Source organism: Gracilinanus agilis, chromosome 6, assembly GCF_016433145.1.
Source record: "Gracilinanus agilis isolate LMUSP501 chromosome 6, AgileGrace, whole genome shotgun sequence".
Lineage (NCBI taxonomy): Eukaryota > Metazoa > Chordata > Mammalia > Didelphimorphia > Didelphidae > Gracilinanus > Gracilinanus agilis.
Window position 1 is genome coordinate 75,403,012 of NC_058135.1, and position 26,375 is coordinate 75,429,386.

Consider the following 26,375-nt stretch of genomic DNA (forward strand, 5'->3'; position numbering starts at 1 on the left):
ATGTAAAACCCAGTGGAATTGCTGTTGGTTACCGGGATGGGGGTGGAAAGAGGGGAGGGAAAGAAGATGAATCATATAACCATGGAAAAATATTCAAAATTAATCAAATAAATAAATTGATTAAAAATTTTTAAAAAGGTAAAAGAATTTTATTAGCCCTAGTCCAAGTCCCTCATTTTACAGATGAGGGAAGTGAAACTCAGAGTAGTTAGGGGACTTATCTGAGGTCACACAGGCAGTAAAAAATAGAAAGAGGGTTTGAAGCCAGGTCCTATGACAGGAAATCTACCTTCTTTTCCACTATACATACTGTCTCTGACCTAAATCTAAGGATTATAAATTCCATTTTAGGTTTTTATAAAGATTATAGTGACTTCCCCCTTAGCAACAGTTTGCAATTCAGTATAATTTTCCTGCCTTTTACTTCAGTTCTCCAATTAAGCTAGCTGAAAGTGTCAGTGAATAGAGTTTAATTGGATAGCAGATAAATGCTGCCTTTCAGTTGACCTCTCCAAATCATGGCTGGCTTACATAACAACAACAAACTTTTAAAAATATTGTTTCTAGACTTTGAGGAATCCATCTTTTTGCCATAAGATTGGAAGATCTCTGAGTAAGAAATCCCAGACAAAAAAACCCAGAGAAATCAACAACAACAAAAAAAAAACAAACTGGATGTGGATGGAGGCTCATCAACAGATTCATTTCAGATTATGGAATTCAGATAATTTAGATGATAATTTTTCATCCACTACTGACAACAATTCAGGTAAAAATGACAGAATAAGTAGATTATTGAATTTAAAATGAAAAGGACCTAAGTTCAGATTCCATCTTTTTGTTGTGATTGTTTTAAATAAATTTATCATTTATTTTTAATGTGTAAAAAATTAAGTTCTGAATTCTCTCTTTCCCTCTAGTGAGGCAAGCAATAGGATATCTATTATACATGTGAAATTATGCAAACCATTTCTATATTAGAAAAAAGGCAATAAAATAGTTTAAAATATGCTTCAATCTGAACTCAGAGTTTATCAGTTTTTTTCTCCTACAGTCAATAACAATTTCATAATGAGTCCTTCAGAATTTGTCTTGGGTCTCACTCTATTGCAAATATGAATAATATGGAAATAGGTTTTGAACAATAATACATGTATAACCCAGTGTTGCTTGTCAGCTCAGGAAGGAGGAAGGAAAAGGGGTGGAAAAAAATCACAAGTCATGTAGCCATGGAAAAATATTCTAAATGAATTAATTAATAAAAAAGTAAAAAAATATAATTATCTTGGGTCATTACAAAATAGCATTTAAATAAAGGAATCAAATGGGAAGAGAGCAAGTAGGGATACTTTTTTTCAAAATATTTTTTTCAGATTAAATTTTGATAAAATTTTAAATAATTTTTTCTGACATTTTACAATCCATTTTCTCTTCTTCCCTCCCAAAGCTCCCCTCTCCCCAAAAGGGCATGTAATATGATATATGTCGTATATTATCACAAAATGTATTTCCATGTTCATCATGTTGTGAATCTGTATTGCTCACACTGGATAAAATTTCAAGAAGAAAATAAAGTGAAGAATAGTGTGTTTCAGTCTACATTCAGACTCCATCAGCTCCTTTGTTGGCAGTGGATAGCCTTTTTTATCATGAGTCCCTTAGAGTTGTCCTGGATAAGAGTTAAGTCATTCATAGCTGCTCATCCCAGATATCATCTTTTAGCACTTGCTACCTATATGACCTTACTTGCCTAATGTGACCATAAGCAAACCACCTGCCCTATTCGAGCCTCTGTTTCCTCATCTGCAAAGTGAGGTTAATAATAACTGCTATATCATCTCCTGACTCCAAACATTTCTCCCTTCCTGGAATGATCTCCCTCCTCATCTCTGCCTCTTGGCTTCCCCAGACTTTTTCAAGTCTCAACTAAAATTCTATCTTCTCCAAGAAGTCTTTCATTGTTGTCTTCAACGTTAGTCCCTTTCCTCAATGATTATGACCAATTTTTCTTGCATTTATCTTATTTTTACATTTTTTTGTTTATTCTGTTTTTTTCTTATAAATGTTGTCTATATGCCCTAATAACTCCTTGAGAGCAAGGAGTGGAAGGTTTTGTTTGGTCTATTTTGTATTCTCAGTACTTAGCGTAGAGCTTGGCATATAGGCACTTAAATTCTAACGACTGACTGTACCTGTTTCAAGGTGATTTTGTGGGGATCAAATGACATAATGACTACAAAGCAATTTGTAGACCTTAAACTGCTTTTTTAAATACTAGTAATTATTATTAGGAACTGTGATCTGTCAGTGGACATAGTAACTCAATAAAATAGTGGATCTTTAAAGCAGAGGTATTAAACTTAAGGCCAGAGAGCTACAGACAACCTGCGAAGCTCCTAACCTGAATTAATTTAAAAGATCTGTAAAATGTTTATAAAAATAAATTAAAAAGAAAATATAATTTAATGTTAATTTGTGGTTTTCTAAATCACAATGTGGGTTGCAGGGATGAATTTCTATTAAAGTTTTGGCTTTACTATTTTAAAATATTGAGCACTGAAATAGAACTTCTGGGGTTCTGCTTGTCTGTGAATCACAGAATCATAATCTCAAGAAAATCAAAATTGTAGATTACCTAAAGAGCAGTGGAAATAGAGATGGTTTTGTGTAATCCACGGACCATTGTCATTGGAGATTTCCTCATGAGAAATGATGTAAGATACTATCAAAATTATGTATGCCAAGAAAAGGTGGAGCAATAGTCATAGTGTTAGAATGGGACGTAACAGTTGATGTCAGAGGTCCTTAACCTTCATGGATAGATTTCAGGGAGTCTATGAACTTGGATGGGAAAAAAATTAGACTTTTATTTTCACTACATCTTACTGAAATAGTAGCACTTTAAAAAATTATTTAAGATATTATTGTAAAAAGGGACCTATGGGCTTTACTAAATTTCCAAATGGATTCATGCTTTACTATAAACACACACACACACACACACATATATATATATATATATATATATATATGTATATTATTCTACAGGTATTGAGTAGAATGTGTTGTTAACTGCTTATCCTCAAGGGTTCTCTTACCTCTATGTTTCAATTTCCTCATCTGTAAAATGTTGAGATTGAGAAGAAAGATCTTTTCCAAGTTCAAATGTATAAGTAATGACCTGTGATTTCATCAATGAATAGGTTAGAGTGCTTGGCCTGGAGTCCAGAAGACCAAAGTTCAAATCTGGCTTCAGATACTTACTAGCTATATGACTCAGGGTAACTCTACCTCAGTTTCCTTAAATATAAAATGAAGATCATAATAACACCCTTCTCATAGAATTATTCTGAGTATCAAATGAGATAAAATCCATAATTTCTTTTGCAAAGTTCCTGACACAGTAGTTTCTTTTTCTTTTCTTTTTTTAAAAATACATTTTATTTCCCAATTACATGTAATAACCATTTTTACATGCATTTTCTGAAGTTATAAGATCTAAATTGTCTCCTTCCCACCCCATCCTTCCCAGAAATGGTAAGTCATTTAACCTGGGTTATTTACATATTATCATGCAAAATAATATTTCCTTATTGTTCATTGTTGTAAGATAATACTCACATACAACAAAAATACCAAAATAAAAAAAATGAGAAACTGTATGTTTTGATCTGACATCTAACTGATGGTTCTTTCTCTAGAGCTGAAGAGCACTTTTTGTCTTAAGTCCTTCAGAATTGTCCTCAATCATTGTATAGTTGAGAATAGCTAAGTCGTTTGCAGTTGATCATCATACACTATTGCCATTATGGCATGCAATGTTCTTTTGGTTCTGCTTATTTCACTCTGAATCAGTTATTGTAGGTTTTCTAGCTTTTTCCAGAAATCATCCTATTCATCATTTCTTACAGCACAACAGTATTCTATCACCATCATATATCCCAATTTTTTCAGCCATTTCCCAATTGATGGACATACCCTCAGTTTCCAATTCTTTGCTAAAACTGCTATCAATATATTTGTGTAAGTTGGTCCTTTCCTTTTCTTTTCAATGTCTTTTTTGATACAGATCTAGTAGTGGTATTAGTGGATCAATAAGTAGGCACAATTTTATAGTCCTTTGAGCATAGTTCCAAATTGCTCTCCAGTTCATCAGTTCATAATTTCATCAAAAAAGCATTAGTGCTCCAATTTTGCCATATCCTCTCCAACATTTATCACTTTCCCTTATTGTCATATCAGCCAGTCTGAGGTGTTATCTCAGAGTGTTTTATTTCCCTTTTCTCTAATCAAGAGTGATTTAGAAAAATTTTATGTGATTATTAATAGTTTTGATTTCTTCACCTGAAAACTGATTTATTCATATCCTTAGACCATTTGTCAAATAAGAAATGGCTTGTATTCTTATAAATTTGACTTAGTTCTTTAAATATTTGAAAAGTGAGACCTATATCAGAGAAATTTGTTATAAAAATTTTTCCCCATTTTGTTGTTTCCTTTCTAATCTTTGTTACATTAATTTTGTTTGTACAAGGCCTTTTAAATTTAATATTTAAAATAATTCACTTTACATCTTGTAATGTTCTCTGTCTCTTGTTTGACATAAATTCTTTACTTTTTCATAGAACTGACAGGTAAACTATTCTTTAGTAGTTTCTTTTTCATTAGTTAATGTGTTTATAACATTCAAGATATTAAGAAACTCAGTTGACTCTTTTCCTCCCTTCCCCTTAGTAGAGAAAGCATCATTTCACAAATAATTTCATGTAGATCTTTCCATGTTTAACCTGTTTATCATTTCTTACAGCACAGAAGTATTCACTTCTTTAAAATAGCTTATTCCCTATCCCTCTTTCCCTTTTACCCTCACCCCCAAAAGTAGTTCCATACCTACTTTGTTATTGATAGCCTTAGAAGGCTGCCAAGTGGCACAGAGCTTAAATGATTTGGCTAGTCACATAATCAGTATGTGTCAGAGGAGAGACTTAAACACAAGTTTTCCTAACTCTGAGGCAAGCTTTTTAACCACTACATTTCCCTGATTGTCTCTACATTGATAATCCATGAATTTTTGTAAAGAATCAAGCACATTTATTGGTCTTCTACAGGAAGACCCCCCCCAGCACTAACCCCACCCCCAAAATAAAAGATCATTCTCAGGGGAAGACATGACCGTATATCAGTTAGAACCAGAAGTGGGAGACAGAGAAGCCCCAGATCCTCAAGGTAATGGAATCATAAAGCTGGGTACTGGAAGGGATCTTAGGGAAGATGTAGACTTACCCTTTCATTCCCTAAAATTTAAATATGAGGAAACTGATTAAGGACCCATTTGGAAATAAGTAATTATGGCCATGCCAGGAGATTGCTGGGGTATAGAAAATCATACAGATATCAACAAAAAAGGATAGGCAATGCCAACATTTTGAATCATTGATAAGCGGGGATGTAGGAATTGACTTATTGTATTTATGTATAAGACCTCTAATTTTTTTTTAAGTTTTATTAGTGGGAAGACCCATATTCTCCCCTTCCTTTCAAATATAATTGATTCTAAATACACAAGCAGCTCCAGGACCCTCTATATATGAGGCATGGGAAAATTGCCCCAACTTACAATATCCTAGGAATGACCTTGCCAGTCATTCACCAATGTATTCTCTACTACTTCTCTATGGAAAGAAATTACATCCACCATTCCCAGGAGAATAGTGAAACGATTTTTGCTCTTTTAGGAGATGATGCTTTTATAAGCAGCTGAAATAATTTACATTAAGGATGCAGGATGAATCTTTTAAATGGTGAAAGTGCTTTCTAGTGCATTGAAAGGAGCACTAAGTAGATTTTGAGGATTAATTCTTAACAGTTCTTCTGAGCCAAACTGCTGAGGGATAGATTGTCCCATAAAGTAGAAGTCACCAGGTTAAATCTGTGAGAAATATGAAAAATAACTAATTGCGATTTCAAAAGCCTTGAACAGGTACATGCATACATTCAGCTCTCAGACATTAATTGAGATCTTTTGTTCAAGGTGGGAGGACAAGTGTTGAAAGGGATATAAAAATAAGTAAGAGATTGTCTCTGCTGTAGCACTGTCTATAATCTAGTAAAAGAGAAGGGATGCATGCAGATAATGATGACAATTTACAATGCACAAGAGAAAATGTGGTATAGTGGAAAGACACCAAGATTTGGAGACAGGCAAGTGGATCCATACCCTAATGCCTCTCCTTATAGCCTTGTGACCTTAGGCAAACATTTAATTCTTCTGGATCTCTATTTCCTAATTGGTACAATGAAGGGACTAGACTAAAGTCTCTTCCAATACTAACATTTTATGATATGAAGGGTCTTCCTGCGCTTCTGTGTACCAAAGGAAAAGTTCATACAAAGTGCCAATCAGAGAAGAAAAACATTAGGGGACAGATACAGACTCATGAAAGATGTGAAAGTTGAGGTAATGTACTCAATCAGTCATCTAGTCAATGATCATTTATTAAGCTCCTTGTATGTACTTGGCACTGTGCTTTGGGCCAAAATACTCCTTGAATAATAGGTAGGATTTCAACAGGATTGACTGATGGTAGTTGCAAAGATAAAATAGTTTGAAGATTTTTATCATAACCCAGATAATATTATATAAGATAATTTTTAACTAAATGAAAGAGTCTTTTTATACACCCCACAAAAGCACTTTATTCTTTATTTGAATATACACATACTTAATTTTCACAAAAGATTCCTGCTCATTCTAGAAAAGCTGTATATAAATTAAAGTTCTTTATTTTTATTTTTTTTTTCATTTTTCATTTAATTAATTAATTTAGAACATTTTCCCTTGGTTACATGATTTGTGTTCTTTTCCTCCCCTCCTCCCTCCCTACTCCTAGATCCAAAGAGCAATTCCACTGAGTTTTACATATATCCATTGTTCAAAACCTAAATTAAAGTTCTTTAAATGGAAACCCATTTTAAAATAGAATTCACAATGAAAAAGAATACTATAATCAATGAATATTGAATTTAGTCCTTGAATATAGGACTATTTTTGTAGGACAATATAGATGTTTCTGTGTGTCTATGTATTTAAATATATACATACATATATGTGTATATAATCTATGTATATGTGCATATAGTATTGTTGGTTTCAGTCATGCTTGACTCTTTGTGAACACATCTGGGGTTTTCTTGGCAGAGATCCTGGAGTGGTTTGCCATTTCCTTCTCTAGTTCATTTTACATGAGGAAACTCAGGCAAACAGGAATAAGTGACTTGCCCAGGGTCACACAGGTAGTAAGTGTCTGAGGTCAGATTTGAACTCATGAGGATGAGTCTTCCTGACTCCAGACTCTTCACTCTATCCATTCTGCCACCTAGCTGCCTTGTATATACCTGTATATGTGTGGACACATACATATATGTGTCCACACATATATGTGTGTATTTATAAAAATGTATGGATATATGTAACATATGCAATATAATATATAATAGTATAATATAATATAACTTATAATATCCAAATCCATTCCACATGCATCATTGTTCAAAACCTAAATTAAAGTTCTTTAAATGGAAACCCACTTTAAAATAGAATTCACAATGAAAAATAATCTTATCATCAATGAATATTGAATTTAGTCCTTGACCATATGTATATATTGGTTTTATATTTTCCAAATTAACATATATATATTATATTTTATCTACTAATATATTCCACAGCACGTCTGTGTGTTTATGTATTTATTTTATAGTGTAAAGTGCACAATTATCAGGCAGTTTCTCTAGATCACAGAGGGTCTATAGCTGACCTTGGAAGTATGATAGGGAACTGCTGTGAATTAGGAGAAGAAATAGAGATTTATTATTCTACGAAGAAGTTGGTTTTATGGATGGAAAGAGAATGACTGCCAGCTGTCAGTATTATAGGTAAACTGGGAATAAGGGAAAAAAATGAAACATGCAGTGTGGTTATAGTTTATTTTTAAATTATTATTTATAATTAACATTGAGGCTTATATAAAATGAAGTCACTAATGACTAATGAAAGAAGATACTGCATGGAGCCTCTCTCTCCTTGGCCCCAAACTATGAGAGCAAAATAATAATATATTTGTTCTTTGAAATGAAGCATATATAGAGAGAGGAAAGAGATAGGGACTAAGGATAGAGCCTTGGGGAATACCTACAGGAAGAAGGAAGAAGGAAGAAGAGAAGACAATCAGAGGAGGGGAAGGAAAGAAGATAATCAGAGAAGTGATGATTAAGAGTAGCATTTTGTAGCATTTTGTAACCTAAGTACTATCTACATATGAACAGTTAATGAATGCTTTCTCTTAAATAAAATTGCCCATGATTAGTCAGGGGAGTAAAAAGAGCAGGCATCATTCTCATTGGGCATGTATCTGTGTCCTCATTCATGCACAAATTAATATATGTACATATATACACATATGCACATTACTTAGATGTATTTTAGAATGTGGTACTTTTAAAATAGTAACAACTCTATGGAATATCCAAATATATTTATGATGCTATGATGCATGGAAAAATTGTTTCATTTTTTTCATCACAGGTCAATCTCTAACAAGCACACCAATTCCCTTTACTGGTCTAGGTCATAGGTATTTATGGATATTATAATGTTTTATATCCCCTCCTGAGAATACTGGAACATACTGATGGGGAAACAATAAGTCCTGAGTTTAGACCAAGAAATTCTACCCAGATAAAGAGAAAGTCTGCTCTTATACATTTCCAAACTGTAAGTCTAGTTTGGGTTTTCCTCAGATAATCTAGGGTGGAGCAAAACAAACAGAACAAAAAAAAAAAAAAAAGGAAATGTGGATGTAATTTATCAGTTCCAAACTTGAAGGTTGAGGGCAGAATAAACTTGGAGAATATTCAAAAGAGACAAATGGAGGTAGATGAAGATTGAAAAATGAGAATCCTGTGGAGAATTAACGTTTTTCATTTGTTATATGTTTTAATGATGTTCAAGAAAATATCCTCGTGGTCTAAATAAAGGCTTTCTTTGAATGTAGCCCATGAGCCTAAATGAGATTCCTTTGAAAGGAAGAAACAGGTGTGTACAGAAAATTGTTTAAGCAAAATTATCATACTTCAAACAGACCATTGGATCTGGGATCTTACTCAAGTGCACATTCCCACCAGGAATCTGTGCCTCCTCTTCCCAGGAGACTCATGTTCATGAGATTTCTCCATGGATTCCATACAATGTGTTGATGGCCTTCCTTAAGTTTTCCTGTTGTTTGAAGGATCCTAATGAAGCACTTGGATTATTTCCCATCAACTTTTTCCTTTTACCAGCCAACCTAACCATCTGTTTGTTCATTTCTCCTAACTTGTCATGACTAATTTAAATTAACAGAAAATATTTAATAATAACACATTTTAATGACATTATTCCTTGTCTCCTTTGAAATTCCCTACAACATACATGTAGTTGTAGGTAAATACAAATATATAGCATAAAACATTTGCTGTAATTATTTTCTTTTCAGATAAATATATTTTAATTAATTTACTCTTTTCATTTTTTTTTTCCTTTCACACTCCTCTTACCAACTAGGAGAATACTCAGCTTTGGAACATTTCAGTTTTACTTATGGAGGATTAAAGAAATGAACTATGTTCAGATTGATTCAGTATATTTTATTAACTAACCATGCATTTCCACTTAGAACAGAAGAAAATAAACTGGGATCAATTAATCAACAAGTATTTATAAAGTAGCTGCTCTGTGCCTGGCATTGTGATAAGCATGATGAGAGCTACAAAGAATATGACATGGCCCTTATCTTTTGGCTGTTCAGACAATTTTCAGTTGTGTTTGACTCTTAACTCTTTGTGACCCCATTTGGGATTTTCTTGGCAAAGATACTGAAGCAGTTTGTCATTGTCTTTCCCAAATAACTGATGAGGAAACTGAGGTGAATAGGGTTAAGTGATGTGCCCAGGGTCACACAGCTAGTAAGTATCTGAGGTCAGATTTGAACTCTGAAAGATAAATCTTCCTAACTCCAGTCCCACTCGATGCACTGTGATACCTAGCTGCCCACTCTTGATTTTAAGTAATAATCATAGTGGACAGGCAAAGTTTACACAAAATTTTCAATTAGAGAATAATGTAAGATATTGTGTAATAAAAAGCTTATTCATATGTTTGGGCAGGAAAAGCTGTAAGACCCAAGAAAAGAGATATCAGTGTGGGAAGGAGAAGCTGGAAAAGGCTAAATAGAGGTGAACATAAGCATTTTCCAAATAAAAGATAAAATCCTAATCCTAATATTCTAAGCCATATGGCCCTAGCCTTCTCTCATACCATTCCTCTTTTTTCAGTATGTCTAGCCAAATGGGACTGTTCCTTAGCTTTGATTCTTTGCTTCCTATTCTTCATGCCAAACCTAATGCATAGAATGAATGCCTATGCATTTTTCTTAAAACTTCCTTCATTTCTTTGTCAGTCATGGAATTATTCCCCCTCCCGACCCAATTTAAAATGCTTTGTCCCTCATCAAATTCCTCTTATTTCAGTCCCTTACATCTCCATTTTAATGAATCTATTCTCTGGAGGCAGGGAGTAGCTCCTTCCACTTCCTCAAATACTACATCATCCAGCTCTATGACTTAGCCCTGGCTGTCCCTCATGCCTGACATATTCTCCTTCTTCACCTTCTCCTCCCAGGTGCTATGATTTATTTCAGAATTTGGCCCAACTGACATCTTCTTCAGAAAGTCTTCTCAGATCTCCTTAGCAACTAGTGCCTTTCTTTCAGAATTCTTCCCATCTAAACTCTATGTATTCTATGTCACCAGCTGGTTATAACTCTGAACTCATTCTTTAAGAGTTAGGAAAGTTACATTTCCCTTGAAATATTTTAGAATACTTATGAGAGTTTGGGGAAGTCTTTTCTCTAATGCTATTGGCTCAAGTTCTTATTCCAGTGTGTTCCTCCCCTACTGTTAACTTCTAATGATGAACTCCCTGCTTTTATTTAACCAATTAAACATCAACCAGCTTTTACAAATAAGTATTTATGTCAAAGATATAAGCAGATCAGAAGCACAAGCACTTCCACTCTTAGCACTCTTCCTCACACAACCAAAGGGTATATTCTTCCCTATGCCAGTGGTGTTGAACTCAAATAAATGTAAACTTTACCTAAGGATTCTTGGAGCAGAATGTTGACTTAGAAAATAACATATTAACATTATCTGTGTTCTATTGTATTTGCATTTATTATGTTATATATTTCCCAATTTCATTTTACTCTGGTACATGGCATTCATCCTACTAAATTCACTTCTATGTATTATAAAATCATTAATTGATTCCTCATTTCAATTCCCATTAGTCTGAATCCCAAAGTTAATGAATCCCTCTGAGGATCAAGGATGGAGAACTGGCCAAGAAATTTGGCCTTTACTCTACTTCTGGATCTTCTGGTAGTTTGTTGTCCTGATCTTTAAAGTTCACAAGACCATAGTCAACTCTAAGCACATTTCCCCAGAAATAGAGCAAAATACCACAATAGAAACTGAAGCTTTAGAACAGGGCCATGCATTTTTTGACTTTGTGCTAGTTCCTTGTTGGAGGGACTTGTAATAATAAAAAGAACCAGTACCCAAATGTTATAAGAGAGAGAGAGAGTCTATGAGGTGAGACTCTCTTCCAGCTCTCCCCTCAGGGCCGAATATGCACTGCTGAGACTTTAAGGGGGTGTCACCCTGAAACTGAGTGACCTGGATGGTCATGCCACCCCACAGGAGTTGGGGGCGAGGCTTCCCTTATAGGGGTATGAGGTATGGGAGACCCCAATCCGATTCTGAACAAGGGTGGGGTTCACACAAGCCTCCCCTGAGGTCAACCAACTTCACAGAGGGTGGTCTGGCATCCAGATGAGGCAGGCAGACCAAGCTGTGATTCCCCTCCCCCTTGTCTCTCAGGCACTCTGGAACACTATCTGACTAATGAATGTCTTTTATTAATATCAATATAGGGATTGGGGAAAGCGGTGAAGGGCAGAGGGATATGGAGAGGCCCTCTTCTCTATTTCTATGGGGTGCGTCACTCAGGTGGGAACCTTTGGTGTTCCCACTCCTAAGCATCTCCCTTCGCCCCTTCTCCTTCAGATTATATTTCTATTTCCTATTTCTATCCTTTTCTATAATTGCAAGTCAAATCAGAAAGGGTGTCTCAGCAAGGTTGGGTAATGGGAGAAGAAGCCTAAGAGCTCACTCCTAAAATGGAGTCCAAACACTTGGCTGACTTTATAGTTGAAGGCTTGAGAGGTGAGATACCACGGAATGGCTGACCAGGGAATCTGGGTTTCAATGTCCAAAGAAAGATTCTCAGGAAGCCCTCAGGACTGGATCCGAGCTGGGATATCCACCTCAGAAACTCTCCCAGTCCTCTGCTGGAAGTCCTCCTCCTCTCCTTCTCCTTTGAAGAATCTCCCAGAATTCCCCCTGATCTCTACTGTCACCAACCATTAGTCACTCCTTCTCTGGCTCCTTCTGTCCCTTCCCCCTTGCACAAATCCCATCTTTACAGACTGAAGTACTCCACTCCGCCCCCATCCCTGAACCAAAAGGCCCTGAGCAGCTCATCCTCCTTCTTCAGTTCATACCAAGAGACTTGCTTCTTCTAAAATGAATTACAGCCTTTCAAAGAAGTTTCTTTTTTACATCATGGCTAGCAGATGAGAATGACTGACAAGTCTTCAAAGTCTTTGAGCTCCAAACCAGGGACCAATCCATTATACATCTTCATGCCTCTTCAGAAGAAGGCTCCTCGGAACTTTCACGGGTGGAGGGTTTCTTCAGTTGAACATATACTCACTAGTCTCTCCTCACTCCCTGTTACACTAATTACATACATGTGTTGACTCCCCCTTTTTTTTAATCTCCACCTTCTGTCTTAGAATCAGTGCTAAGTATTGGTTCCAAGGCTGAAACTTGGTAAAGGTCAGGCACTGGGGATTAAGTGACTTAATCAGATCACACAGCTAGGATGTGCCTGAGGCTAGATTTTAACCCAAGACCTCCTCTCTCCTGACCTGACTCTCTATCCCCTGAGCTGCCCTTAGAAGGGGAACTTCTTTTTTTTTTCTTTTGAAATGTTTTGAATTTTTATTTTTATTTATTTATTTTTTTAAAACCCTTACCTTCCATCTTGGATTCAATACTGTGTATCGGCAGAAGAGCAGTAAGGGTTAGGCAATGGGGGTTAAGTGACTTGCCCAGGGTCACACAGCTGGGAAGTGTCTGAGGCCAGATTTGAACCTAGGACCTCCCATCTCTAGGCCTGACTCTCAATCCACTGAGCTACCCACCTGCCCCCTAAATTTTTATTTTTTTTTAAATATTTTTCCATGGTTACATGATTTATGTTTTCTCCCTCCCCTCATCCTCCCCCCCCCCAGAGTTGACAAGCAGTTTCACTGGGTTTTATATATAAATGTATAATCAATCAAACCCCAAATCACACACCCTTATAAACAAGTGATAAATCATATGTTTTCCTTAAAAGAGGAACTTCTTAAGGACAGGTATGATATCTTTGACTTTCTTTGTATCCCTGGCTTTTAACACAATTTATTGTTTTTCATGATAGATCACATTGGGTTATGATGATGCTGATGTGACAAATCTGAGATATAAAGGAGATTCTTCTAGCATTGCAGCTTCATGAAAGAATGGATTTCCCAAGCAATTTAAAATTCTTCCTTCTCTGGGATAGCTTAGAAGTCCTTTGGCCTGAAATAATAGAGGTGGATTAATTAGATCAATGGTCCACACTTTGGATCACTGACTCCTTTGGATGGGACATGAGGTTTTTTGCAAAGGGTCCATAAATTCATACATACATCAAGTACATAATTTTTATTATTATTTATCAACAACAAATTATGTGGTAGGAATGCAACTTCTATCATTTTGGGGGGATTTATCTATGAAAGTACTTTTTAAATTTATTAAACATGGTTACACATACTTGAAAAAGTTAGAAACTATAGAATCATACTATTAAACCTAGAAGAGACCTAAGAGATAATTTATTTCAACCTTCTCATTGCAGAGGGAGGGAAACTGGGACAAAGTAATTTATACATGGTCACTCAGATGACAGCAGTTAAAGGGAACATTTGAATGCACATCTTCAGACTCTAAAATTACTAACTTTTTCCTTTGTACTATACCTAACCCTTATTTAACATGATTCCTTAGAATATGCTAGAGTTCTTTGTTTCTGTAATATTTAAAAATGAGAAAATCATACATGCTAGTTTGTAAAAGTGTAATTATATCTATAAATATTTAAATTATACTATTCTGGAAAAGTAGACAGGTAGTGTGATTCTACTTGAAAAACATCAAATTAATTATTAGAATAAAGCAGTCACTTGGTTCAAACACCCCTTTGTAAAATGTTCAAAAATGACCTCACGGTAGTAGCGGCAATCAGCAGATGGAGAACATTGTGCTTTTTCATGCCAAATAGTACAATTTCTTGGAACACTTTAAAAATATTCTAAAAATGACATTTGTATATGTATGTTCTTGTGTGTGTATACAATGGAAATGCTAATGGAATGTCTGCCCCATCACTATTACCACCATATATAGCAGGAAACCAGAGTATTTTGCAGAACAAATAAAAAAGTGCTTTGATAGCCAGACAAAACATAATGTGTGGTGGATAACATAACAGACATTTTAAAATAGTCTTAGTTTGTCAAATTCAAAGATGCAAACATCCATGAGAGATTCTTCTTGGAATGTTTGGCCATATTTATAATACTGATTTTAGAGTCTCAATCCCTGAGTCAATTATATCAAATTCAGGTAGAGCAACTGTTCCAAATCTGCTCTAAGTCATTTTTTGGTAAATTCAGAAAGGATTTGTTTCCAAGTGCCGATGTCATCGAAGAAGACTTCCATGCTCTTTTCAATTCTTTAAAAACTTAGATCTTTCTTAGTCCACATATCCAAACAATATGTTCTCAGCCTCTTTTTTTTTTTTAATCGGGTAGAATAATAGACTTGTGTAATCAAATGATTAATTGTTAATTTTAGCATTCCTGGAACCTTTCTATTCAACCTAATGATTACATTAATTTTTATACTCTGACAACTCTATCACACACAGATATTTAAAGAAATAGAAGCTTCAGACCCGTAATCCTTGCCCTTACCCTCCCATATTTCAAAATGATTCTGTAATCCATTTCTTTTGATTTATATTATTTATAATTATTATAGGTCTTTTGGACTTTATTCCTTTCCAAATGCATTCTCATTCTATCCATGTAGATCTTACTGTCCCACTATTTCACCAATAATAACTTAGATCACAAATAAAATTGGATTCTTTGTAATTTAGGTGCATTCCTATTTTTATGGCATTTTAAAAGTCTTAGATGTGTAAGAACGCTTTCAGGTGGGCTTGGAGGTCTGCTGAAGGGGAACTTTGGAACATTGAATTTGTAGAGGGAGCTTGTGAATCCTAATTAGTGGATATACCTCTGGATCTCTAATGCCATGAAAAGAAGGAAGAAATAACTCCTAATTTGGAGAGAAAGAGACAGAGGGAGACAGAGGCAGAAAGAGGAGTTAAGAAATTATGTGGATTTTGAGAGGCTACAGACATGTGGGAAAAGCCAGCACCCCACTATGTTACTTGATTCCAAAGTCTATATCCCTAGAGACGGCTACCAGTGGACTTGTTGGCTAAGATTGTTCTCTCCTTGGTTGAAATGAAATTTCATCTCATTCCTGAATCTCAGTCCCCTGAGTCTTGGGTGTCCTATAACCTAATTTAATCTACATAACTCTTCTGATTAGTTTTATTATTTGCTTTAGTAATTATATTTGCTTGCTACCCATGATTATTTTTGTATACTCAGAATTGGGTGAAAAAAGAAGCTAAACCAGCTAAAATTAATCTAACAGTTACCTTCCTAGTCTATGATGAGGCTGCTTCTCACCCAGAGCAACCAGAGAAAAGAGCTTTTATTTTGAATCCCAAACGAGCATCCATATGCCAAGACTGAAAATATATCCTATGTAAAATAAAGATATATAGTTCTAGTCTAATATCCATCTATAACAATGGTTCCTAAACTTTTTTGGCCTACCGCCCCCTTTCCAGAAAAAAATATTACTTAGTCCTCTGGAAATTAATTTTTTTTAATTTTAATAGCAATTAATAGGAAAGATAAATGCACCTGTGGCCATCACCACTCCCCTAGATCGCTGTAGCACCCACTTTGGGAATCACTGATCTAGAAGATGGAATAAAGAAGTAAACATTCAGTCATGGCTATATTTCTTTTCTCTGCAAAGGCAGAAATTCCAGTTTCCTTTGGAAGCTTTGTAGCTGAATAGGGAGTAGGGCATTCCAGATCTTAAAGTTCCAAATAAATCTATAATGAACACGGCCTACCTGCTCCCTGTGGCCCAAATTAGCCTGCTATAGATAGAAAGGGGAATTACAAAAGGAATCTAAATAAATAAATATAATTAGTAAAGTTAATTATTTAGCAGTTTTCATGTGGACCAGTATCTATTAAATGACCCAAAGTTCTGAAGATTAACTTGATGCAAAATGGTAGCTAAGAAATTTTTGCTATTGCAGAAGACAACACACAACATGTTGTCTCTCAAATGAACATATTTTTTGGAGAAAGTTCAGTTGAGGGGAAGGGAAAGGACCCTGTTATACTGTCCCACAATAGAAGCATTAGAAACCAAGAAGCTTCTGCTTAAAAATCTGTTGTAGAAGGGACCAAAGAAGGTATATGACAGACCAAAGAGTTGCTGATCTGGGATGTTCAATGGAATAATTTCCTATTTTAACTAATTATTCTAATTACATATCAAGTCCTGTTGGTTCTATGCTGTCAAGTATAATGTAGATGGTATTGGCAACCTCTAAGTTTCAGAGCCCTGGACAAAATATTGGTTGCCAGACCCCAGTTACAACTCTTAATTGATGCATCGGAAAAAGAATATCAAATTTTTAACCCACATTAATTGATTAGAGTTTATATTTGAGAATATGGAAATGCTATTTTTTTCCAGAACATATGTCTGGCCTTTAACACTATCTGCCATAGTATTTCTATCTGCTGTAATTTTAGATTAAAAAATTCCCTAAAGTGTTTATACTTCTTTCTGAGTCCTTTTATATAGCATTCTGTGAACTAACAATCTGTTAGACTGGTGCTTCATTTCCTGAGACAAAAGAGAGTGGGTGACTGGGGGAAAATAACAAAACTGATAGATATGGCAGGCTCAGAGGAATTAAAGGAATTTGTAATTATATTTTTTGTTTTTTATTTTATTTTAAAGTTTTCACCAGGCTATCATACATGATTGACTTTTATAAGGAAATATTATTTTATAGTATATTAAGAGAGATAAAACTTGTAAGAATAAAAATGTAACAGTCCTGGTAATAATAATAATAATAATGGTATTTGATTGTTTAAATTTAATTTACTAATACTTATTATTTGCATTTGCATAGATCTTTAACATTTGCAAAGTATTTGACAAATATATCTGCTCATTTGATCCTTATGACTACCCAGGAAGGTAGATGTTATCATTCCTATTTTACAGATGAAAAAAGTGAAGCATCAGGACAGTAAATGACTTGCCAAGGAACACTTAGGAAGGGAGAATCCAAAATTCTGTTTAACAATAGGCTTCCTTGATTCCAGGATCTACACTCTATCCACTGGACCACCTCATTGCCTAGGATTAATAACCAACAAGCATTTATTAATGGCTACCATGTGTAAGATGCTGTGTTAAATACTAAAGATAAAGATAAAGACAAAACCCTATCCCTGTTCTGTTCACAAAGAGCTCACAACCAAATGGGAAAGATAGCATGCACAAAATTAAGAACAATAACAACAACAACAAAAAAAAAAACTATCTAAAAAATAAATTGGAGCAAACCAGTAGAAGGAAGACATTAGAATAAAGGTAGATCCAGAGAGGTTTCCTTTGGAAAATGGGATTTTATCAATGGTTTGAAAGAAGCTAACAAACCCAAAAGGTAGAAATGGGGAGGAAGACAATGCCAAGCTTGAGGGACAGCCAGTGAAAATGTGTGGAGTTGAAGATAGGATTTCTTGTGCAAGGGAAAGCAAGGAACCCAGAGTCACTGGAATGCAAGATAGATGAAAGAAGTTTGAAGGAACAAAAAAGTGGCAAACTGGATAGAGAGCCTGGCATGGAATTGGGAAGTCCTGGGCTCAAATCTGACCCTGACCATAGATACTGCTTTGTTGTGTGACCCTGGGAAAGTCACTTAATTCTAATTGCCTGCCCATTGCTGCTCCTGTGCCTTAGAACAGATGTTTAGTATAGATTTTAAGAGAGAAAGTAAGAGTTTTTAAAAAAGAAAGAAGATTGAAAAGGTATGTATGTGTATGGAGGGCAAGTTATGAATGACTTTGAATGCCAAACAGATGGGTTTTTTAAAAGAATGTTTTGTTTAAATTTTTCTCATTTACATATAATATTTAATATTTCATTTTTAATAATTTTTGAGTTCCAAGTTCCCTTCTCTTGTTTCCCTCCTTGAGAAAGCAAACAATTTGATATATGTTATACATGTACCATCATGTAAAACATTTCCATTCTAGCCATGTTGCAAAAGAGAACACAGACCCTCTCCCCCACAAAAATAAGAAAAATAGAATTAAAAAATGTCTCAATATGAATTTAGACTCCATCAGTTCTTTCTTTGGAGATGAATAGCTTTTTTCTTTCTTTTTTTAATATTTTATTTTGCCATTTACATATATATGAAAATATACATTTTCTAAATATGTTTTTAAAATTATAAGATCCAAATTGTCCCCCTCCCTCCCTACCATGTCTCCCCAAGAGGAAGCAATTTGATCGGGATTGTACATGTATAATAAAGTGAAACAATTTGTATATCAGTTATTACTGTGAGAGAATACTTAAATAAAATCAAAACACAAAAATAAAAATACAACTAAAAAGAAATGAAATTTAAAAATAGTATGTTTTGATACCTATTCAGACTCCAATAGTACTTCCTCTGGAGGTGGATAGCATTCTTTGTCATGAGTCCTTCAGAATTGACCTGAATTGTTGTATTGCTAAGAATAGCTATAGCTTTCATATTTGATAGTCGCAAAATATTACTGTTACTATGTGTGATGCCTTTCTGTTTCTGCTTACTTCATTTTTTGTGTGTTCATATAAGTCTTCCTGGGTTTTCTGAAATCAATGGATAGGTTTTCTTATAAGTCTTTTGGAATTGTCTTTTGCTGGGAATATTGGTCATTAACTGGGGCTGTTTCACCTGGAGCATGGAAGACACATGGAGGACTCATAGTAAAGAAGAGAGAATGAGCTTTAGATTCAAAGAATGTGTATTCAAATTGCCTTTCTTTTTTACTACCTAACATACCTTAAACAAGTCATTTGCTCTGATCTTCAGTTTTTCTCACCTGCAAAATGATGTAGGTAGACTAAATGGCCTCCAAGCCTTTACCAGCTCTAAGTCTATGATTCTTAGTATTTGAAAGTATGTTGTAAAGAACTTCAATAGTTTTGCTCCTCTTTGATCCCAAGAAGAAGGATAGAATTTACAAAGAAAAAAATTTTAAATCTAGAGTCAGAAAAAATTTCCTCAAAGTTAGCGGTCAGTGGAATGGAGGGGATTGGGAGTCTTAGTAGAAAGCAGGTTCCCTTCACTGTATATATTTCAGAAGAGGCTATATAATGACTTACCTCATATGTTGCAGTTGGATTCCTTATTGAGAGGGATTGGTCTAAATGGCCCCTGAAGTGTCTTCCAACTCTAAAATTCAAGGATTGTGTAAACAATAAAACAATCTATATTGTTTGTAAATGTATAATATTTCTTCTTCCTGTTATGCTCCTTCCCATCCATCAAACACATGCGCGCACACACGCACACACACACACACACACACACACACACACACACACACACACACACACATAGACACCACCGCTAACAACAACAACAAAAACCACACATAACAAAGACACACTAATGCACAAATGGTGTTTTGAAAAAAGAATTAGAGATAGAAGATATAGGTTCAAACAAAGTTTTGATGCTTACCAACTGTGTGACCTTTGCCAATCCCCATCAAAGCTTTGAAACTCCATTTCCTCCTCTGAAAAATAGAGTATGAGTTCCTCATAATAATCTTAGTCAGTTTGATAAATGCTTTTTGAGTTGCATGTCTGATTATTTTTTAATTCCTCATATGCCTAGCTTGCCACTTTGTTTGGATTTTTTTGCCAAGTGGGAGGAAAATATTGGAGAACTTCGATCCATCTTCTAAAAGAACACACATACACACATACACGCATCACCTTTTTGAAAGCATTTGCTTCTTGTTTTAACCTTCAAAGGAAAAAAAAAATAGTCTACAGGTATCATCATTTACCCATGACACTTCCTCAAAGCAATATTCCTCTGGTACAGAGAAGACAAATCACTTGCCCAACTAGCAGTAATACCAGGTCAATCATGGGTCTTCCTTACATCCAAAATCTCATATTATTATCCTTTTTTATTTTCATTGTCACCCAAGATGCTTTTTTTCTTTTTTCTATATTTCCATTTCTTATTATTTCTTTTATTTCTCTATTTGTTTCTTCTTTCTTTTAACATTTTCTTCTATCTCTTTTCTTTCTCATAGGATCAAATGAAAATAGTATCATACAGGATATATATATACACAGGCCTTAGAAGCCATTTGAGTTCAAACTCATAATTTTTCAGAAAAGGAAGGCAAGACACAAAGAGATTAAAGGATTTTGTTGATGAAGGTTATAATTGTTTAACCCCGTTTGACTGTTTGTGACCCCATTTGAGATTTTTTCTTTTCCCTACTTTTCTTCTGCCTCTCTTAATTGTTTTTTGAAGTCTTTTTTGAGCTCTTCCACAATCTGTGTCCAATCGATATTTTTCTTTTGGACTTTGTGTGTGTTTCCTTTGCTTTCACTATGCTCTTTGTCTCCATAAAAATTCTTTAGAGTTAGGTGGTTTTGTTGTTGTTGTTGTTGTTGTTTGTTCATTTTCCCTACATAATTATAGATAGACCTTATTTTCTGGGAAGTTGGGGTAGCCTCTTAAACTTCAGTCCTTCCTTGAAGCTATTCTTAGTTTATTTTCTGATTTTTTACAAGTTTCAGTTCTTTGAATAAGATGTGATGGCCTGAGGGCTGAGAGCTCTGAGAGCCCCCTTCCCTAGCTGATTCAATTAACCCTTGAGATCCTTATAGCTCAAATACTTGCCCTAGGCTTGGTTATAAGCTTTTGGTCTTACTTTGATGTTGATCAGGTCAGGAACTACTTAAATTATAGCCTCAGGCTTAGGTGTAAGTTTTTTTTTTTTTTTTTTAATCTTACTGTGTACTTGTTCTAATCTGGTACATCCTTGATTGCCCTGTTTTGGAGCTCTGCCCTGAGCTTTAGGCAAAAATACCTGGGCCCCCCTTAGTATGATCAATCACCCCAACCTGTGATCTATATCCTCATCCCAAGCCCATACTGGGACACATGGCTTCACTCTAGGCCCACACAGATCAGCCCACTGCAGCACAGACTGCCCTGGGCTGGGACTCTGGATTTCTCTACAGGTTTGAAATTTTAGGATGTGGGTTGTTTTAGACCTCTATTTTTCCAGGCAGGATTGCAGGGTCTGAAGATGGATTTGGACTTAGGTTCTGAACCTGGGACAACAGATATGGGGTGGAGGTGTGTGGCTTGTGCTTGGCTTGCTCTTTATTCCTTGTATAGACTTACTGACTATGCTTCCCTCTCAATTCAGTGTACCTCAGGTGTTCTCTGCATACCTTTTGGGTCTTTCTTTTCTTGAAAGTTGTTTCACTTTCTCCTTGTTGGTTCTTTCACTCCTGTATTCATTTTGTGGTGATATTTTAATATTGGTTAGAGAGGATTCTTGTGGTGACTCAAAGCTTTTTTGTTCTACTCTATCATCTTGGCTCTACCCCTGGAAAACCCCATTTAAGATTTTTTGACAAAGATACTGGAGTGGTTTGCCATTTCCTTTTCCAGCTCATTTTACAATTAAGGAAACTGAAGCAAAGATGGGGTTAAATAACATGAGGTTAAGGTACATACAACTATAATAAATGTCTGAGAACAGATTTGAACTCAAGTTTTCCTGACTCCAGACCCAGCTCTCTATCCACTATTCAACCTAGTTGTCCTTCTAAGAACTTAAGCAGGTTCAAACAGTTAGTAAATATGGGGCAAGATCTGAACTTAGATCTTTCTAACTCTAATTTCAATGCCTTATTTACTATATCATTTCTGTCTCTTACCGTGCAGGTTAATTAGTAAGGGGTGATCCCTAAAATCATCCCATCTAGGAATCCATCAAAATTGGCAATTTGCTTTTCTCCCTTTTTCTCCAAAAAGAATAGAGACCCTTCACTACCCAATCTTTTAAACTCATTCCCCTCTTCCTTGGGAAAGCCAAGGATCAGCTTTAGAATTCTGCCCTGCGGTTGTACTATGCTGATTTGTGGGTGAGTAAGTAAAAAACTTACTTCAGTCTTTAATAATAATATCAAGCTTGCTCCAGACCATGCTTCATCTTCTATTCAGACATCGACTAAAGCCGCCAAGACCTTCCTGGGCATCTTACTGGCTTCCCTGGCCACCATACCATCACTTTTTACCTTCTTTATTTGCTCTAGGGACAATAATTGAATCTCTTGTCTTATGGCTCCCCAAACTCCTTCTCTAATGTGTACTCCCCTACATGTGTTGCAACACATATTAAAATGTAAACTCTTTGAAGATGATTTGATATTTGTATCCCCAGAACACAGGAGAGTACCTGACACATAGTAATAACACCACTATAACCACCACCACCACAGTAACTTTAATATATTATTTGAAAAGATTCTCACAAGAGCCACGTGAGGTAGTTGTTGATATTCCCATTTTATTAATGGGAAAATTGGTACTGAGGGAGGTTAAGTCATCTCTCCAGGACCACATAACTGGTTAAGTGTCCTATGCAAAATTTTAATTCATGTCTTCCTTACTCCAGGTCTAGCTTCTATCCACTACATCATCTGATAAATATATTTTTGGTTAATCAATTTAATGAAAATGTTTTCCTTCTTTTAGTGGTAGATTGGAAATGGAACTCTATCTTCATAGTACTTCTGATTTTGATTTTAAAAATATAAAGTAAATTTAATTCTTAAAAATTCTTGAACTCTGAAGAAGCACATATAATCTTTACTTTCCACTTTGGCATCACAAATCATACAGCAACTGTGGAATGGCCTGAGTCAGGACAAGACAAAATTATTTGTTAATTAAACTCTGATTGGTCATCTATATTCCAATTTAATTCTATCCCTAAGGGAATGGAGAATAAAAACAATAGAGGCATTTAAATGAGTTCTTTCTTACAGTAATACCTAGACTAAAAGTACCTGAGACTAAAGAAAAGCCTTAAGTGGATGCATGCCTTGCTACCAGGAGGATTACTTGAACTTGGGAGGTATGAGCTAAAAAGTGGGTTATCTATTCCAGCTGGTACATCTATATGGGTATATGTGTTGGGAAGGGGCACCAGACTGTCCAAGAAGGTGCAAACTAGCTCAGGTAGGAAACAGAATGGATCAAAACTCATACACTGACCAGAGGAGGATAAAGCTCTGTGTGGTCCCTGTATTTCCACCTTTGGTCAGAGACATAGACTTCCCCATCCTCCCCCAAAAAAGTAGGGAGAGGGAAGGAGATGGGTGGGAAAGATGAGGAAAGGAAAACCATAACATTCTATAAGCTATTCTACTCCTACTTTTTATTTGCGTACCTACCATCAGTGCTTCCCACCTGATCCCCATGGTGATTTTGGGGTCCTAGCCAAGGTTTTACTTTAAATTCCAAAGTGAGAGAAAATTGAGGAGAGACTGATGAAAACAGACAAGCTAACAGATCTACCGTAAGAAGGGAGAAAAAGCCTTTCCCAAACACTAAGTCATTAAAATATGGTGCTGGAGCAGAATATCTTCATACCCATAGCAAAGTCATAATGCTTCTTTCACAGCCCTGAAACACTGCCAGTTTCTTAGGAAGGCCAACAAAGTGCCAGAAAAATTATGGCACCAGGCATACAGAAACACACATCATGGTGCTGGGCCCAGTTTTCTCAATTCCCTTAGAGCAGATAATGTGAAAATCATAAAGGGAGAGTGGTGACATCATGCAGCCCCATGGAAGGGCTGAACTATTTCTTCATTTTATGGAATGCCCATGGGTAATTGCCTTATTTGACATATAAATGAAAAGTAAAGATTGTAGGTAGCAATGTAACCATAGTATTGGCTCTGGTTTCTATCACCCTGATTCCATGAAGTATTTTATGTGGATTTCACAAATTCTGGGGCTATTATTTCACAGTAGACATGTGCTTTGAGTATAACCAAAGCTACTAGATAATTATCACACTTTTGCCATTTGGTGTTCTGGTTTAGAAATTGGGCTTTTAAAAAAATATCCCCTTTTAGGGTCTTTATGGAAAGTTGTTGAAGTCCACCATCACTGGCCTCAGATTTTTCAACGTATTAATTTTCATGGGAGAGTTTCTGGTGCTTTTAACTTTTTACTATTTGGGGGGAAACTATAAAATAAATAAAAATACATAAATGGCAATAAAAGTTTATAAAGATAAAAGAAAAAGATTAGAGAGAAAACCAGTTCTTGTTCAGATAATAAAAGATTCGTATGCTAGTTGTTCTTTCCCAACCTTCAATCTCCAGCCATATGATTTTGGATTATGGGACTGATTGTAGGTCATTAACATGCTAGCCGAACAAAGGTTTTCTTTACAGGTTCCTAATACAGTAGATCTTTGTGACAACTTTTTCACTAAGAACTTATGTTTAGTTTATATACATATATACAATATGCATGTATATGTATAGATACATATATGTATAGATATACATATTTATTTGTTAATTCATTTTCTTACTACTGCTCTCAAGAGGAAAGCCCCAAAGGCAAGGGAGTCTAATGTTCTAGTGTCTGTTTATATTTTAAAAAACCCAAACTTCTAAGAACCCTGATTTCAGTCCTTCTTTCCTCTAAATTATGCTTTTCTACGCTGACTGAGAGTTGAGACATGTGGTTTAGGCAGTTAGTCATAATGAATAGTTGATATTGGAGAATGTGGTACAGCTGCAAAGATCTTGACAACTCAGCTGTACATTAAAACATAGACAGAGGCTGTCCCTGTCTTTGCAGAGATGAGTTAGTTTTCTGGGGTACATGGCCAAGAAAGCTCTATCACACACATTCTCACAGGGAAGAAGCATGGAACCTTGGAAATAGGGAATATTGTTATTCAGTTCTGACTGTGGCTTTGCCACTTAGTCTCTCTGTGACCTTAGGCAAATCACTTCATCATTATGGGCTCCAGTTTTCTCAAGAGGCTGGCCTAGAAGACCTCTGAGGTTTCTTATGGATCAAAATAAATGATTCTGTGCTCTCATGAGCAAAAGTCCTGTGTCTCCAGACCTCTGCATTATTCTTAAGCAATTTGGTCAATTTAACCAAATTAGCTAAATAAATGACCAAATTGAAATAACTTACCTCTATTAGCAAAACTATTTTAAATAATAGTTATTTAAAACAAGAGTACTAGATTTAGAGTTAGGGGCCTGAGTTTCAATTATGACTCTGCTATTATCTGCCTTGTGACTGTGAGTTTTGAAGTGTTGTGATTGGGGGAAATATTTGCCAGCATAACCCAGGCCTCCCTCCCCCTTACTTCCTGGTGTGGGATTGATCTTGAATAGACCAATCCCTTGCTGAGAAGGGGTCACGCCCCCTATTTCCTGGTGTGGGATTGATCTTGAATTGACCAATCCCATGCTAGGGGGCAACCGCGCCCTACTTCCTGGCACCGGATTGGTCTATATAAGGACCAATCTTGGCCTTAGGAAAGAACTTCGAAATGGGGAGTTCCTGGGAGTTAGTTAATTTCAGTGGGTCATGAAATGAGGTTTGCTAAAAGAAACACTCTACCCCTTTGATCCTTTAAAAAAAAAGTTTTGCGGTTTGGGTTAAGATGGCGGCAGAGTAAAAAGCAGCTCTTAACCTCTCCTGACCAAAACACACAAGACTCCTCAAGGGGACATAAAAACAAGTCCAGACGAACGGAGGAACCCCACAACAGGGTGCAGCGTGGAAGGTACGTGGAATCGGGACATTTCCATGCTATAAAGGGGTGAAACAGCTCTCACTAAAT